Source organism: Chlamydotis macqueenii, chromosome 14 (assembly GCF_036417535.1).
Source record: "Chlamydotis macqueenii isolate bChlMac1 chromosome 14, bChlMac1.mat, whole genome shotgun sequence".
NCBI classification, from domain to species: Eukaryota; Metazoa; Chordata; class Aves; order Otidiformes; family Otididae; genus Chlamydotis; species Chlamydotis macqueenii.
Genome location: NC_141569.1, coordinates 37322 through 51189, shown reverse-complemented (window position 1 = coordinate 51189; position 13868 = coordinate 37322).

Here is a 13868-nt window from a genome sequence, read left to right as displayed (position 1 = left end):
GAAATCGCGGGATTTTGGGGCAACAATGTGGGATTTTGGTGCAAAATGGGGGAATTTGGGGCAAAATGTGGGAATTTTGGTGCGAAATGGGGGAATTTGGGGCAAAAATGCGGGATTTGGGGGGCAAAATGTGGGAATTTAGGGAAATCACAGCATTTTGGGAGCAAAATGTGGGATTTTGGTGCAAAATGGGGGAATTTGGGGCAAGAATGGGGGATTTTGGGGGCAAAATGGGGGAATTTGGGGTGAAATCCCAGGATTTTGGGGGCAAAATGTGCGATTTTGGTGTGAAATGTGGGAATTTTGGGCAAAAATGCGGCATTTGGGGGCGAAACGGGGGAATTTGGGAGGAAATAGCGGGATTTTGGGGCAACAATGTGGGATTTTGGTGCGAAATGGGGGAATTTGGGGCAAAAATGGGGGATTTTGGGGGCAAAATGGGGGAATTTGGGGGGAAATTGCAGGATTTTGGGGGCAAAATGTGGGATTTTGGTGAAAAATGGGGGAATTCGGGGCAAAAAAGCGGGATTTGGGGCAAAAATGCGGGATTTGGGGCTAAAATGGGGGATTTTGGGGGCAAAATGTGGGAATTTGGGGTGAAATCCCAGGATTTTGGAGCAAAATGTGGGATTTTGGTGCGAAATGTGGGAATTTGGGGCAAAAATGCGGCATTTGGGGGCGAAACGGGGGAATTTGGGGCGAAATCGCGGGATTTTGGGGCAACAATGTGGGATTTTGGTGCGAAATGGGGGAATTTGGGGCAAAATGTGGGAATTTGGGGTGAAATCCTGGGATTTGGGGGGCAAAATGTGGGATTTTGGTGCAAAATGGGGGAATTTGGGGCAAAAATGCGGGATTTGGGGGGCAAAATGGGGGAATTTGGGGAAACCACAGGGTTTTGGGAGCAAAATGTCGGATTTTGGTGCGAAATGCGGAAATTTGGGGGCAAAATGGGGGATTTTGGGGGCAAAATGTGGGATTTTGGTGTAAAATGTGAGATTTTGGGGGCAAAATGTGGGATTTTGTTGTGAAATGGGGGAATTTGGGGCAAAATGTGGGAATTTTGGTGTAAAATGTGGGAATTTGGGGCAAACATGCGGGAATTTGGGGCAAAAATGCGGGATTTGGGGGGCAAAATGGGGGATTTTGGGGGCAAAATGTGGGAATTTGGGGTGAAGTCCCAGGATTTGGGGGGCAAAATGTGGGATTTTGGTGTGAAATGTGGGAATTTTGGGCAAAAATGCGGCATTTGGGGGCGAAACGGTGGAATTTGGGGGGAAATCGCGGGATTTTGGGGCAACAATGTGGGATTTTGGTGCGAAATGGGGGAATTTGGGGCAAAATGTGGGAATTTTGGTGCGAAATAGGGGAATTTGGGGCAAAAATGCGGGATTTGGGGGGCAAAATGGGGGAATTTGGGGAAATCACAGGGTTTTGGGAGCAAAATGTGGGATTTTGGTGCGAAATGGGGGAATTTGGGGCAAAAATGCGGGATTTGGGGCAAAAAAGCGGGAATTTGGGGCAAAAATGCGGGATTTGGGGGGCAAAAATGGGGGAATTTGGAGAAATCAGCATTTTGGGAGCAAAATGTCGGATTTTGGTGCGAAATGCGGAAATTTGGGGCAAAAATGGGGGATTTGGGGGGCAAAATGGGGGATTTTGGTGTAAAGTGCGGGAATTTGGGGCAAAAATGTGGGATTTTGGGGGCAAAATGGGGGAATTTGGGGTGATATTGCGGGATTTTGGGGGCAAAATGTGGGATTTTGGTGTGAAATGTGGGAATTTGGGGCAAAAATGCGGGAATTTGGAGCAAAAATGCGGGATTTGGGGGGCAAAATGGGGGAATTTGGGGAAACCACAGGGTTTTGGGAGCAAAATGTGGGATTTTGGTGCGAAATGCGGGAATTTGGGGCAAAAATGCGGGATTTTGGGGGCAAAATGGGGGAATTTGGGGAAATCACAGGATTTTGGGAGCAAAATGTGGGATTTTGGTGCGAAATGCGGGAATTTGGGGCAAAAATGGGGGATTCGGGGGGCAAAATGTGGGAATTTGGGGTGAAATTCCAGGATTTTGGGGGAAAAATGTGGGATTTTGGTGTGAAATGTGGGAATTTTGGGCAAAAATGCGGCATTTGGGGGCAAAACGGGGGAATTTGGGGGGAAATCGCGGGATTTTGGGGCAACAATGTGGGATTTTGGTGCAAAATGGGGGAATTTGGGGCAAAATGTGGGAATTTTGGTGCGAAATGGGGGAATTTGGGGCAAAAATGCGGGATTTGGGGGGCAAAATGGGGGAATTTAGGGAAATCACAGCATTTTGGGAGCAAAATGTGGGATTTTGGTGCAAAATGGGGGAATTTGGGGCAAGAATGGGGGATTTTGGGGGCAAAATGGGGGAATTTGGGGTGAAATCGCGGGATTTTGGGGGCAAAATGTGCGATTTTGGTGTGAAATGTGGGCATTTTGGGCAAAAATGCGGCATTTGGGGGCGAAATGGGGGAATTTCGGAGGAAATAGCGGGATTTTGGGGCAACAATGTGGGATTTTGGTGCGAAATGGGGGAATTTGGGGCAAAAATGGGGGAATTTGGGGCAAAATGGGGGAATTTGGGGGGAAATTGCAGGATTTTGGGGGCAAAATGTGGGATTTTGGTGAAAAATGGGGGAATTCGGGGCAAAAAAGCGGGATTTGGGGCAAAAATGCGGGATTTGGGGCTAAAATGGGGGATTTTTGGGGCAAAATGTGGGAATTTGGGGTGAAATCCCAGGATTTTGGAGCAAAATGTGGGATTTTGGTGCGAAATGTGGGAATTTGGGGCAAAAATGCGGCATTTGGGGGCGAAATGGGGGAATTTGGGGCGAAATCGCGGGATTTTGGGGCAACAATGTGGGATTTTGGTGCGAAATGGGGGAATTTGGGGCAAAATGTGGGAATTATGGTGCAAAATGGGGGAATTTGGGGCAAAAATGCGAGATTTGGGGGGCAAAATGGGGGAATTTGGGGAAATCACAGCATTTTGGGAGCAAAATGTGGGATTTTGGTGCGAAATGCGGGAATTTGGGGCAAGAATGGGGGATTTTGGGGGCAAAATGTGGGAATTTGGGGTGAAATCCCGGGATTTGGGGGGCAAAATGTGGGATTTTGGTGCAAAATGGGGGAATTTGGGGCAAAAATGCGGGATTTGGGGGGCAAAATGGGGGAATTTGGGGAAACCACAGGGTTTTGGGAGCAAAATGTCGGATTTTGGTGCGAAATGCGGAAATTTGGGGGCAAAATGGGGGATTTTGGGGGCAAAATGTGGGATTTTGGTGTAAAATGTGAGATTTTGGGGGCAAAATGTGGGATTTTGTTGTGAAATGGGGGAATTTGGGGCAAAATGTGGGAATTTTGGTGTAAAATGTGGGAATTTGGGGCAAACATGCGGGAATTTGGGGCAAAAATGCGGGATTTGGGGGGCAAAATGGGGGATTTTGGGGGCAAAATGTGGGAATTTGGGGTGAAGTCCCAGGATTTGGGGGGCAAAATGTGGGATTTTGGTGTGAAATGTGGGAATTTTGGGCAAAAATGCGGCATTTGGGGGCGAAACGGTGGAATTTGGGGGGAAATCGCGGGATTTTGGGGCAACAATGTGGGATTTTGGTGCGAAATGGGGGAATTTGGGGCAAAATGTGGGAATTTTGGTGCGAAATAGGGGAATTTGGGGCAAAAATGCGGGATTTGGGGGGCAAAATGGGGGAATTTGGGGAAATCACAGGGTTTTGGGAGCAAAATGTGGGATTTTGGTGCGAAATGGGGGAATTTGGGGCAAAAATGCGGGATTTGGGGCAAAAAAGCGGGAATTTGGGGCAAAAATGCGGGATTTGGGGGGCAAAAATGGGGGAATTTGGAGAAATCAGCATTTTGGGAGCAAAATGTCGGATTTTGGTGCGAAATGCGGAAATTTGGGGCAAAAATGCGGGATTTGGGGGGCAAAATGGGGGAATTTGGGGAAACCACAGGGTTTTGGGAGCAAAATGTGGGATTTTGGTGCAAAATGCGGGAATTTGGGGCAAAAATGCGGGATTTTGGGGGCAAAATGGGGGAATTTGGGGAAATCACAGGATTTTGGGAGCAAAATGTGGGATTTTGGCGCGAAATGCGGGAATTTGGGGCAAAAATGGGGGATTCGGGGGGCAAAATGGGGGAATTTGGGGTGAAATTCCAGGATTTTGGGGGCAAAATGTGGGATTTTGGTGTGAAATGTGGGAATTTTGGGCAAAAATGCGGCATTTGGGGGCGAAACGGGGGAATTTGGGGGGAAATCGCGGGATTTTGGGGCAACAATGTGGGATTTTGGTGCAAAATGGGGGAATTTGGGGCAAAATGTGGGAATTTTGGTGCGAAATGGGGGAATTTGGGGCAAAAATGCGGGATTTGGGGGGCAAAATGGGGGAATTTAGGGAAATCACAGCATTTTGGGAGCAAAATGTGGGATTTTGGTGCAAAATGGGGGAATTTGGGGCAAGAATGGGGGATTTGGGGGGCAAAATGGGGGAATTTGGGGTGAAATCCCGGGATTTTGGGGGCAAAATGTGCGATTTTGGTGTGAAATGTGGGAATTTTGGGCAAAAATGCGGCATTTGGGGGCGAAACGGGGGAATTTGGGAGGAAATAGCGGGATTTTGGGGCAACAATGTGGGATTTTGGTGCGAAATGGGGGAATTTGGGGCAAAAATGGGGGATTTTGGGGCAAAAATGGGGGAATTTGGGGGGAAATTGCAGGATTTTGGGGTCAAAATGTGGGATTTTGGTGAAAAATGGGGGAATTCGGGGCAAAAAAGCGGGATTTGGGGCAAAAATGCGGGATTTGGGGCTAAAATGGGGGATTTTGGGGGCAAAATGTGGGAATTTGGGGTGAAATCCCAGGATTTTGGAGCAAAATGTGGGATTTTGGTGCGAAATGTGGGAATTTGGGGCAAAAGTGCAGCATTTGGGGGCGAAACGGGGGAATTTGGGGCGAAATCGCGGGATTTTGGGGCAACAATGTGGGATTTTGGTGCGAAATGGAATTTGGGGCAAAATGTGGGAATTTTGGTGCGAAATGGGGGAATTTGGGGCAAAAATGCGAGATTTGGGGGGCAAAATGGGGGAATTTGGGGAAATCACAGCATTTTGGGAGCAAAATGTGGGATTTTGGTGCGAAATGCGGGAATTTGGGGCAAGAATGGGGGATTTTGGGGGCAAAATGTGGGAATTTGGGGTGAAATCCCGGGATTTGGGGGGCAAAATGTGGGATTTTGGTGCAAAATGGGGGAATTTGGGGCAAAAATGCGGGATTTGGGGGGCAAAATGGGGGAATTTGGGGAAACCACAGGGTTTTGGGAGCAAAATGTCGGATTTTGGTGCGAAATGCGGAAATTTGGGGGCAAAATGGGGGATTTTGGGGGCAAAATGTGGGAATTTTGGTGTAAAATGTGAGATTTTGGGGGCAAAATGTGGGATTTTGTTGTGAAATGGGGGAATTTGGGGCAAAATGTGGGAATTTTGGTGTAAAATGTGGGAATTTGGGGCAAACATGCGGGAATTTGGGGCAAAAATGCGGGATTTGGGGGGCAAAATGGGGGATTTTGGGGGCAAAATGTGGGAATTTGGGGTGAAGTCCCAGGATTTGGGGGGCAAAATGTGGGATTTTGGTGTGAAATGTGGGAATTTTGGGCAAAAATGCGGCATTTGGGGGCGAAACGGTGGAATTTGGGGGGAAATCGCGGGATTTTGGGGCAACAATGTGGGATTTTGGTGCGAAATGGGGGAATTTGGGGCAAAATGTGGGAATTTTGGTGCGAAATAGGGGAATTTGGGGCAAAAATGCGGGATTTGGGGGGCAAAATGGGGGAATTTGGGGAAATCACAGGGTTTTGGGAGCAAAATGTGGGATTTTGGTGCGAAATGGGGGAATTTGGGGCAAAAATGCGGGATTTGGGGCAAAAAAGCGGGAATTTGGGGCAAAAATGCGGGATTTGGGGGGCAAAAATGGGGGAATTTGGAGAAATCAGCATTTTGGGAGCAAAATGTCGGATTTTGGTGCGAAATGCGGAAATTTGGGGCAAAAATGCGGGATTTGGGGGGCAAAATGGGGGAATTTGGGGAAACCACAGGGTTTTGGGAGCAAAATGTGGGATTTTGGTGCAAAATGCGGGAATTTGGGGCAAAAATGCGGGATTTTGGGGGCAAAATGGGGGAATTTGGGGAAATCACAGGATTTTGGGAGCAAAATGTGGGATTTTGGTGCGAAATGCGGGAATTTGGGGCAAAAATGGGGGATTCGGGGGGCAAAATGGGGGAATTTGGGGTGAAATTCCAGGATTTTGGGGGAAAAATGTGGGATTTTGGTGTGAAATGTGGGAATTTTGGGCAAAAATGCGGCATTTGGGGGCGAAACGGGGGAATTTGGGGGGAAATCGCGGGATTTTGGGGCAACAATGTGGGATTTTGGTGCAAAATGGGGGAATTTGGGGCAAAATGTGGGAATTTTGGTGCGAAATGGGGGAATTTGGGGCAAAAATGCGGGATTTGGGGGGCAAAATGGGGGAATTTAGGGAAATCACAGCATTTTGGGAGCAAAATGTGGGATTTTGGTGCAAAATGGGGGAATTTGGGGCAAGAATGGGGGATTTGGGGGGCAAAATGGGGGAATTTGGGGTGAAATCCCGGGATTTTGGGGGCAAAATGTGCGATTTTGGTGTGAAATGTGGGAATTTTGGGCAAAAATGCGGCATTTGGGGGCGAAACGGGGGAATTTGGGAGGAAATAGCGGGATTTTGGGGCAACAATGTGGGATTTTGGTGCGAAATGGGGGATTTGGGGGCAAAAATGGGGGATTTTGGGGCAAAAATGGGGGAATTTGGGGGGAAATTGCAGGATTTTGGGGTCAAAATGTGGGATTTTGGTGAAAAATGGGGGAATTCGGGGCAAAAAAGCGGGATTTGGGGCAAAAATGCGGGATTTGGGGCTAAAATGGGGGATTTTGGGGGCAAAATGTGGGAATTTGGGGTGAAATCCCAGGATTTTGGAGCAAAATGTGGGATTTTGGTGCGAAATGTGGGAATTTGGGGCAAAAGTGCAGCATTTGGGGGCGAAACGGGGGAATTTGGGGCGAAATCGCGGGATTTTGGGGCAACAATGTGGGATTTTGGTGCGAAATGGGGGAATTTGGGGCAAAATGTGGGAATTTTGGTGCGAAATGGGGGAATTTGGGGCAAAAATGCGAGATTTGGGGGGCAAAATGGGGGAATTTGGGGAAATCACAGCATTTTGGGAGCAAAATGTGGGATTTTGGTGCGAAATGCGGGAATTTGGGGCAAGAATGGGGGATTTTGGGGGCAAAATGTGGGAATTTGGGGTGAAATCCCGGGATTTGGGGGGCAAAATGTGGGATTTTGGTGCAAAATGGGGGAATTTGGGGCAAAAATGCGGGATTTGGGGGGCAAAATGGGGGAATTTGGGGAAACCACAGGGTTTTGGGAGCAAAATGTCGGATTTTGGTGCGAAATGCGGAAATTTGGGGGCAAAATGGGGGATTTTGGGGGCAAAATGTGGGATTTTGGTGTAAAATGTGAGATTTTGGGGGCAAAATGTGGGATTTTGTTGTGAAATGGGGGAATTTGGGGCAAAATGTGGGAATTTTGGTGTAAAATGTGGGAATTTGGGGCAAACATGCGGGAATTTGGGGCAAAAATGCGGGATTTGGGGGGCAAAATGGGGGATTTTGGGGGCAAAATGTGGGAATTTGGGGTGAAGTCCCAGGATTTGGGGGGCAAAATGTGGGATTTTGGTGTGAAATGTGGGAATTTTGGGCAAAAATGCGGCATTTGGGGGCGAAACGGTGGAATTTGGGGGGAAATCGCGGGATTTTGGGGCAACAATGTGGGATTTTGGTGCGAAATGGGGGAATTTGGGGCAAAATGTGGGAATTTTGGTGCGAAATAGGGGAATTTGGGGCAAAAATGCGGGATTTGGGGGGCAAAATGGGGGAATTTGGGGAAATCACAGGGTTTTGGGAGCAAAATGTGGGATTTTGGTGCGAAATGGGGGAATTTGGGGCAAAAATGCGGGATTTGGGGCAAAAAAGCGGGAATTTGGGGCAAAAATGCGGGATTTGGGGGGCAAAAATGGGGGAATTTGGAGAAATCAGCATTTTGGGAGCAAAATGTCGGATTTTGGTGCGAAATGCGGAAATTTGGGGCAAAAATGGGGGATTTGGGGGGCAAAATGGGGGATTTTGGTGTAAAATGTGGGATTTTGGGGGCAGAATGTGGGATTTTGGGGGCAAAATGGGGGAATTTGGGGTGATATTGCGGGATTTTGGGGGCAAAATGTGGGATTTTGGTGTAAAGTGCGGGAATTTGGGGCAAAAATGCGGGATTTGGGGGGCAAAATGGGGGAATTTGGGTAAATTACAGCATTTTGGGAGCAAAATGTAGGATTTTGGTGCGAAATGCGGGAATTTGGGGCAAAAATGGGGGATTTTGGTGCAAAATGGGGGAATTTGGGGCAAAAATGCGGGAATTTGGGGCAAAAATGCAGGATTTGGGGGGCGAAACGGGGGAATTTGGGGGAAATCACGGGATTTTGGGGCAACAATGTGGGATTTTGGTGCAAAATGGGGGAATTTGGGGCAAAAATGCGGGATTTCGGGGGCAAAATGCGGGAATTTGGGGAAATCACAGCATTTTGGGAGCAAAATGTGGGATTTTCGAGCAAGAATGGGGGATTTGGGGGGCAAAATGTGGGATTTTGGTGTAAAATGCAGGAATTTGAGGCAAAAATGGGGGATTTTGGCCGCAAAATGGGGGAATTTGGGGGTTAATTGCGGGATTTGGGGGGCAAAATGTGGGATTTTGGTGTGAAATGGGGGAATTTGGGGCAAAATGGGGGAATTTTGGTGCGAAATGGGGGAATTTGGGGCAAAAATGTGTAATTTTGGGGGCAAAATGGGGGATTTTGGGGGTTAATTGCGGGATTTTGGGGGCAAAATGTGGGAATTTGGAGCAAGAATGGGGAATTTGGGGGGCAAAAATGGGGGATTTTGGGGCAAAATGTGGGATTTTGGTTTGAAATGTGGGAATTTGGGGCAAAATTTGGGACTTGGGGGCAAAATGTGGGATTTTGGTGCGAAATGGGGGAATTTGGGGCAAAAATGCGGCATTTGGGGGCGAAACGGGGGAATTTGGGGGGAAATCGCGGGATTTTGGGGCAACAATGTGGGATTTTGGTGCAAAATGGAGAATTTGGGGGAAAAATGCGAGATTTGGGGGGCAAAATGGGGGAATTTGGGGAAATCACAGCATTTTGGGAGCAAAATGTGGGATTTTGGCACGAAATGGGGGAATTTGGGGCAAAAATGGGGGATTTTGGGGGAAAAATGTGGGAATTTGGTGCGAAATGCGGGAATTTGGGGCAAGAATGGGGGATTTGGGGGGCAAAATGTGGGAATTTGGGGTGAAATCCTGGGATTTCGGGGGCAAAATGTGGGATTTTGGTGTGAAATGGGGGAATTTGGGGCAAAAATGCGGGATTTGGTGGGCAAAATGGGGGAATTTGGGGGGAATCGTTAGATTTTGGTGTAAAATGTGGGATTTTGGTGCGAAATGGGGTAATTTGGGGCAAAAATGCGGGAATTTTGGTGCGAAATGGGGGAATTTGGGGTAAAAATGGGGGAATTTGGGGCAAAAATGGGGGATTTTGGGGGAAAAATGTGGGATTTTGGTGTAAAATGCTGGATTTTGGGGGCAAAATGTGGGATTTTGGTGCAAAATCGGGGAATTTGGGGCAAAATGTGGGAATTTTGGTGCGAAATGGGGGAATTAGGGGCAAAAATGCTGGAATTTCGGGCAAAAATGCAGGATTTTGGGGGAATTTGGGGGAAATCGCAGGATTTTGGGGGAAAAATGTGGGATTTTGGTGTGAAATGCGGGAATTTGGGGCAAAAATGCGGAATTTTGGGGGCAAAATGTGGGATTTTGGTGTAAAATGTGGGAATTTGGGGCAATAATGTGAGATTTTGGGGGCAAAATGGGGAAATTTGGGGGGAAATTGCGGGATTTTGGGCGCAAAATGTGGGATTTTGGTGTGAAATGGGGGAATTTGGGGCAAAATGTGGGAATTTTGGTGTAAAATGTGGGAATTTGGGGCAAAAATGCGGGAATTTGGGGCAAAAATGCGGGATTTGGGGGGCAAAATGGGGGAATTTGGGGAAATCACAGGATTTTGGGAGCAAAATGTGGGATTTTGGTGCGAAATGCGAGAATTTGGGGGAAAAATGGGGGATTTGGGGGGCAAAAATGGGGGAATTTGTGGGGAAATTCCGGGATTTTGGGGCAAAATGTGGGCTTTTGGTGTCAAATGGGGGAATTTGGGGCAAAAATGCGGGATTTGGGGGGCGAAACAGGGGAATTTGGGGGAAATCACGGGATTCTGGGGGCAAAATATGGGATTTTGGTGCAAAATGCGGGAATTTGGGGCAAGAATGGGGGATTTGGGGGGCAAAATGTGGGAATTTGGGGTGAAATCCTGGGATTTCGGGGGCAAAATGTGGGATTTTGGTGTGAAATGGGGGAATTTGGGGCAAAAATGCGGGATTTGGTGGGCAAAATGGGGGAATTTGGGGGGAATCGTTAGATTTTGGTGTAAAATGTGGGATTTTGGTGCGAAATGGGGTAATTTGGGGCAAAAATGCGGGAATTTTGGTGCGAAATGGGGGAATTTGGGGTAAAAATGGGGGAATTTGGGGCAAAAATACGGGATTTGGGGGGCAAAATGGGGGAATTTGGTGTGAAATGGGGGCATTTGGGGCAAAAATGTGGGATTTTGGGGCAAAATGTGGGATTTTGGTGTGAAATGGGGGAATTTGGGGCAAAAATGTGGGACTTGGGGGGCAAAATGTGGGATTTTGGTGTGTTTAATGGAGGAATTTGGGGCAAAATGTGGGAATTATGGTGCAAAATGGGGGAATTTGGTGCAAAATGTGGGAACTTTGGTGCGAAATGCAGGAATTTGGGGCAAAAATGTGGGATTTTGGGGGCAAAATGTGCGATTTTTGGGGCAAAATGTGGGATTTTGGTGTAAAATGCGGGATTTTGGGGGCAAAATGTGGGATTTTGGGGCGAAATGGGGGAATTTGAGGCAAAATGTGGGAATTTTGGTGCGAAATGGGGAAATTTGGGGCAAAAATGGGGGATTTGGGGGGCAAAATGGGGGATTTTGGTGCGAAATGGGGGAATTTGGGGCAAAATGTGGGCTTTTGGTGTGAAATGTGGGAATCTGGGGCAAAAATGCGGGATTTGGGGGGCGAAACGGGGGAATTTGGCGGAAATCACGGGATTTTGGGGCAACAATGTGGGATTTTGGTGCAAAATCGGGGAATTTGGGGCAAAATGTGAAAATTTTGGGGGCAAAATGTGGGATTTTGATGTAAAATGTGGGAATTTGGGGCAAAAATGCGGGATTTGGGGGGCAAACTGGGGGAATTTGGGGGAAATCACAAGGTTTTGGGGGAAAAATGTGGGATTTTGGTGCGAAATGGGGGAATTTCAGGCAAGAAGGGGGATTTTGGGGGCAAAATGGGGGAATTTGGGGTGAAATCCCGGGATTTTGGGGGCAAAATGTGGGATTTTGGGGTGAAACGTGGGAATTTTGGGCAAAAATGTGGGATTTGTGGGGCAAAATGTGGGAATTTGGGGAAATCGCGGGATTTTGGGGCAACAATGTGGGATTTTGGTGCGAAATGGGGGAATTTGGGGCAAAATGTGGGAATTTTGGTGCGAAATGGGGGAATTTGGGGCAAAAATGCGGGATTTGGGGGCAAAATAGGGGAATTTGGTGCGAAATGTGGGAATTTGAGGCAAGAACGGGGGATTTGGGGGCAAAATGGGGGAATTTGGGGGAAATCACGGGATTTTGGGGTAAAATGTGGGATTTTGGTGTGAAATGGGGGAATTTTGGGCAAAAATGCGGCATTTGGGGGCGAAACGGGGGAATTTGGGGGGAAATCGCGGGATTTTGGGGCAACAATGTGGGATTTTGGTGCAAAATGGGGGAATTTGGGGCAAAAATGCGGGATTTGGGCGGCAAAATGGGGGAATTTGGGGAAATCACAGCATTTTGGGAGCAAAATGTGGGATTTTGGAGCAAGAATGGGGGATTTGGGGGGCAAAATGTGGGATTTTGGTGTAAAATGCAGGAATTTGAGGCAAAAATGGGGGATTTTGGCCGCAAAATGGGGGAATTTGGGGGTTAATTGCGGGATTTTGGGGGCAAAATGTGGGATTTTGGTGTGAAATGGGGGAATTTGGGGCAAAATGGGGGAATTTTGGTGCGAAATGGGGGAATTTGGGGCAAAAATGTGTAATTTTGGGGGCAAAATGGGGGATTTTGGGGAAATCACGGGATTTTGGTGCAAAATGTGGGAATTTGGAGCAAGAATGGGGGATTTGGGGGGCAAAAATGGGGGATTTTGGGGCAAAATGTGGGATTTTGGTTTGAAATGTGGGAATTTGGGGCAAAATTTGGGACTTGGGGCAAAATGTGGGATTTTGGTGCGAAATGGGGGAATTTGGGGCAAAATGTGGGAATTATGGTGCAAAATGGAGAATTTGGGGGAAAAATGCGAGATTTGGGGGGCAAAATGGGGGAATTTGGGGAAATCACAGCATTTTGGGAGCAAAATGTGGGATTTTGGCACGAAATGGGGGAATTTGGGGCAAAAATGGGGGATTTTGGGGGAAAAATGTGGGAATTTGGTGCGAAATGCGGGAATTTGGGGCAAGAATGGGGGATTTGGGGGGCAAAATGTGGGAATTTGGGGTGAAATCCTGGGATTTCGGGGGCAAAATGTGGGATTTTGGTGTGAAATGGGGGAATTTGGGGCAAAAATGCGGGATTTGGTGGGCAAAATGGGGGAATTTGGGGGGAATCGTTAGATTTTGGTGTAAAATGTGGGATTTTGGTGCGAAATGGGGTAATTTGGGGCAAAAATGCGGGAATTTTGGTGCGAAATGGGGGAATTTGGGGTAAAAATGGGGGAATTTGGGGCAAAAATACGGGATTTGGGGGGCAAAATGGGGGAATTTGGTGTGAAATGGGGGCATTTGGGGCAAAAATGTGGGATTTTGGTGTGAAATGGGGGAATTTGGGGCAAAAATGTGGGACTTGGGGGGCAAAATGTGGGATTTTGGTGTGTTTAATGGAGGAATTTGGGGCAAAATGTGGGAATTATGGTGCAAAATGGGGGAATTTGGTGCAAAATGTGGGAACTTTGGTGCGATATGCAGGAATTTGGGGCAAAAATGTGGGATTTTGGGGGCAAAATGCGATTTTTGGGGCAAAATGTGGGATTTTGGTGTAAAATGCGGGATTTTGGGGGCAAAATGTGGGATTTTGGGGCGAAATGGGGGAATTTGAGGCAAAATGTGGGAATTTTGGTGCGAAATGGGGAAATTTGGGGCAAAAATGGGGGATTTGGGGGGCAAAATGGGGGATTTTGGTGCGAAATGGGGGAATTTGGGGCAAAATGTGGGCTTTTGGTGTGAAATGTGGGAATCTGGGGCAAAAATGCGGGATTTGGGGGGCGAAACGGGGGAATTTGGCGGAAATCACGGGATTTTGGGGCAACAATGTGGGATTTTGGTGCAAAATCGGGGAATTTGGGGCAAAATGTGAAAATTTTGGGGGCAAAATGTGGGATTTTGATGTAAAATGTGGGAATTTGGGGCAAAAATGCGGGATTTGGGAGGCAAACTGGGGGAATTTGGGGGAAATCACAAGGTTTTGGGGGAAAAATGTGGGATTTTGGTGCGAAATGGGGGAATTTCAGGCAAGAAGGGGGATTTTGG